This window comes from Myotis davidii, unplaced genomic scaffold (genome assembly GCF_000327345.1).
Source record: "Myotis davidii unplaced genomic scaffold, ASM32734v1 scaffold235, whole genome shotgun sequence".
In the NCBI taxonomy this organism is placed as follows: Eukaryota; Metazoa; Chordata; class Mammalia; order Chiroptera; family Vespertilionidae; genus Myotis; species Myotis davidii.
In genome coordinates, this window is record NW_006287462.1 from 3,660,364 (window position 1) to 3,665,404 (window position 5,041).

A 5,041-nucleotide genomic window follows, 5' to 3' on the forward strand; every position below is an offset into this window, starting at 1 on the left:
GGAATGTAATGAACAAAATAAACTGACCAACAAAATAGAAACAGGCATGGACACAGAGAACAGACTGATAGATCTCAGAGCGAAGTGGGGACTGGATGAATGAAGGTGAAGGGATTAGCCAAAAAACATATACATAACATATAGACACAGACAATAGTGTAGTGATAGCCAGAGGGAAAGGAGAGTGGGGACTAGGTGGAGGTGGGCAAAGTAAGGGCAAATGGGGATGGAAAGAGACTTTGCTTGGAGCAATGAGCCCACGATGCAGTGTACAGATGATGTTTTATTGAGTCACTCCAATAAACTAAATTTAAAAATAAAACTTTACTATAGGGTGCTGTGCGGGGGAGGGTTTGAGCTGGATTTTTTTTTTTAATTTTTTTAAATCTTCACCCAAGGATATTTTTTTGTTTTGATTTAGATTGAGGAAGAGACAGAGACAAATATCAATCAGTTGCCTCCCGCACATGCCCCAACTGGGGATAGAACACCCAACCTAGGTATGTGCCCTGACCAGGAATCAAATCTGCCACCTGTCTGTATAGGTTGATGCTCCAATCAACTGAGCCACACAGGCCAGGGCAATGAGCTGGTTTTTTCAATGAAGAACTCTCAAATGTCAGGATTATTCCTCTAAAGCCAATCAAGTTATCTTTCCTTGAGGGTTATAAACGTGGGTTATAAATGTGATTTGTGTTGAGGGACCCCACTGGTGCACAAATCCATGCACCAGGCCTCCAACACCCCTGAGGGGTCCCGGATTGTGAGAGGGCACAATCTGTGCCCCGGGCCCCTAGTCCTATCTAATAATAGACAAATATGCAAATTGACCAAACAGAAGAATGACCAGTAGCCACGCCCACCAGCCAATCAGAGTGACTAAGTGCAAATTAACCCAACCAAACGTGGAGCAGCGAAGCCTGAAGTTTCCAGGGCCGGCTCTGGCCAGAGCGAAGGCCTGGGCCCCGGGTGCCGGACGCAAACTGGTGCCAGCAGCCAGGGGAAAGGAAGGCCTATTGCACGAATCTCTTCATTCAACAGGCCTCTAGTATACATATAAGATCTTTGGTTAATCTCTTCCCACCCTCCACCCTTTCCTCTGAGATTCATCAGTCTGTTCCATGTTTCCATGCCTGTGGTTTCTGCTCCTGTGTTGAGCGTCTGCCCTCTGGTGGTCATTGTGCGTCATAGCTACTGGATGGTTGCCCAGTTGGCCGTTTGTTTATGCTTTTATATATAGAGATTTTGCCTAAGGCCATAGCTACTCACTCATATTAGTACCTCTAAAATTAGGATGCTTTCAACTAAGAAAAGCTCCTATTCAAACAGTTCTGACTTGAGCAAGTTATTAATCTTTCTAGCCTTCTGCCCTTCATCTGAAAATGAGGATAGGACTTATATCTTAAAGCAATTATGTGAGAAATGGATGAGAAAATGCACCCAATGGGCTTAGCACAGTGACTGTCCTGTAATGCTCAGTGTTACTGTTCTTAGGGATTCCAGAACCTAAATGTGGTTCTGGTTCAGTGGGACCAGCTCATCATGGGTTTAGCAGGAGTGCCCATCACCTGCCAGCTACTATGCTAAGATCTTTGTGTGAACATTTATCTCGTGGAATCCTTATAAAAAATTTTTGTTTTGTTTTTTAATTATTTTTTATTGATTTCAGAGGGAGAGGGAGATGGAAACATCAATGATTAGAGAGAATCATTGATCAGCTGCCTCCTGCACACCCCTTACTGGGAATCAAGCCGGCAACCCGGACATGTGCCCTTGACTGGAAGTGAACCCGGGGCCCTTCAATTCGCAGGCTGACGCTCTATTCACTGAGTCAAAGCAGCTAGGGCTTATCACAATTTTTAAAAAAAATATATTTTATTGATTTTTTACAGAGAGGAAGGGAGATAGAGAGTTAGAAACATCGATGAGAGAGAAACATCGATCAGCTGCCTCCTGCACATCTCCCACTGGGGATGTGCCCGCAACCCAGGTACATGCCCTTGACCGGGAATCGAACCCAGGACCCTTGAGTCCGCAGGTTGATGCTCTATCCACTGAGCCAAACCGGTTTCAGCTTACCACAATTTTTTGAGTTAGAGATGAATTACCTTTATTTTACAGATGAGGAAAATAAGGTCTGCAGGTAACTTAGCCAAGGTATCACATGCTAGTAGATAATGCATTAAAAATTTAAAGCCAGAAATCTTTTTAAAACATATTTTTATTGATTTCAGCTTTGTGCAGTGGCAATATTGTAGCCAAAGAGTTTTATCCAAGGCATGATTATTGCTAATTGAAAAAGGCATGTGTGTGTGTGTGTGTGTGTGTGTGTGTGTGTGTGTGTTGATTTCAGAGAGGAAAGGAGAAAGGAGAGGGAGAGAGATAGAAACATCAATGAGAGATAATCATTGATCGGCTGCCTCCTGCACGCCCCCTACTGGGGATCAAGCCCGCAACCTGGGCACGTGCTCGAACCGTGATCTCCTCGTTCATAGGTTGATGCTCAACCACTGAGCCACGCCAGCCAAGTTAAAGTTGAAAGTCTTAAGTGGAATAACAGATAATTTCTAGAGAGTACACTGTGGGAGAGAGATTTTACTTTTTTAAATATTCTTCTGTATCTATTTAAATGATTTTTTAAACCATTTTTATGATGATTTTCTGTTTTAATTATTGGCTAAAAATCTCACCAATATACACTGGCCCCACCAAAAATACTAGCTAAGGAAAATAGAAACCACGTATTCACGTTTTTTTTAGTGGTCTTTAATTTTATTAGGGGAAGAAAAGGCTAACCACATTCTTGCAACTTTTCACACAAAGTTCTCAAATAGCTGTGCTAAGTTACCTCCCCAGTTGCTTTGGTTTTTTTCCTCCCCACAACAAACATCAAGTTTACAAGGCTCTATAAGCCATCTATTGCCCATTTTCCTGCACTTACCAATTCTCTTACCTTTTGATCAGTATTTTACACTTTTTTGTTTTGTTTTGTTAATCCTCACCTGAGTATTTTTTTCCATTGATTTTTAGAGAGAGTGGAAGAATGGGGGGAAAACAGAAACATCTGTGCTAGAGAGACACATTGATTTGTTCCCTCCCACACCCCGACTGGGTGGGGATTGAGCCTGCAACTGACCTGAATCAAACCCAAGACCCCTCAGTCGCAGGCTGATGCTCCAATCACTGAGCTAAACCAACTAAGGCAGTATTTTACACACATTTTAAAAAACCAATTCTAGGCATTGGAACATGCTACAACTAAAAACGACTGCCTAATTCTATCTGCTTTAGCAAGACATTTTTGGGTTATAATCCCTTAACTAGAATATAAAATTATTAAACAGAATACAATATTTTCAAGCAAAAATGTAAAGCAAATTCTAATAAATAAGCTCATCCTCACTTTCAAATCTTGAGCGGGCTCATCTTTTTTATTTTTTTAAGAAAGAGAGAATGCAATGAACTGGGGGTGGGGAGGGGGAGAGATCGATTGGTTGCCTACTGCACATGCCCAACCAGGGAATAGATCTGCAACTGAGGTATGCTCTTCAGTCTACAAACCGACGCTCTATCCACTGAGCCAATGAGCTAGGGCAGGCTCATTTTATGTTCAAACACTCTGCTGTTTGTTTCTTTCAGGAGTCTACAAACTTTTTATTGAAGAGCCAGACAGCAAATATTGTAGGCTTCTTGAACTAAGGGGCAAAATTGGAGACTTATATAACCATTCTAAATGGAATTACGTAAAAATGTAAAAAACATTATTAGCTCACAAGCGGCTGGCCAAATTTGGCTCATGAGCTAGTTTGCTGATAGCTGGTCTACTTGCTACATTCCCTCCCTTTCTGGAATCATCTGCAAGTATGATGTAATGGCTTTTTCTCAAAAAAGAAGTGATATTTTCCCTTTCTAATGTCAGACTGTCATAGCTCATTAGTTACTTGCACTGTGACAAAAATACACCTACACAGTTGTTTATGCAGAATATTTTATTTATGTATTTGATATCTGTACAGATGTCACTGTCTTTATCTCTATATTTGTCTCTGTGTTCTTACTGACCAGCATTAATTCCTCAGGAATAAGACCTGTATCTGTTTAGCTTTGTACCCTCTTAGCAGAGCATAGGCATCAAGTGGACATCTGACACATTTCAATAATAAAACAGAAAACAATCAGACATAAGTCAACAAGAGATAAGAAAAAAGCATGTGGAAACACATACAAAAATTCTTATTTTAGAATTGAACTATCCATAATTTGTAAAATCTACGTCTTTAAGTTTATACATGAGATTCTATCCATTTTCCTACTTAAAGAAAAAGTAAGTAGGAAAATTGCAACAAATCATAAAAATAAAAATGCAAAGTCAAGGTAACAAATATTTTTGGCTCTCGAACTAAAAAAAGAATCACCAGTGAAGAAAAACGAGAAGTGAAGAGAAATTATATAGATCATACCACTGATGTTCTCTTCATGTTTAAAAAAAAAAAGGCTTTTTAATCTTATTTGGATTGATTGGAAATAACCAGTGATGACCTTTTTATATATTTTTTTTAATTGATTTTTTTTTTTTACAGAGAGGAAGGGAGAGGGATAGAGAGCCAGAAACATTGATGAGAGAGAAACATCCATCAGCTGCCTCCTGCACACCCACTACCGGGGATGTGCCCGCAACCAAGGTACATGCCCTTGACCGGAATCGAACCTGGGACCCTTCAGTCTGCAGGCCGACACTCTCCACTGAGCCAAACCAGTTAGGGCAGTGATGACCTTTTGGGGCTTAAAAATCAATGACACAGCTCATTAGACAAAAGGATTATTTCTAACACAGAAGAATAGGAAAAATATTAGAAGCATAATAAAAAGGGAAAGCACAATAAAAAGAAAGGCCCCATTCTGCCCATTGCACCCTCCTTCTAAGAAACGGTCATCAAGACAAACGGTCTGGAAAGCACTTTCCCCAGTGAAGCCAGAACCTCTAAGTCTCCACGACACTGTCGGAAAGGTTAACCGGGTTGCCCAGTAATTAGCATAGCAA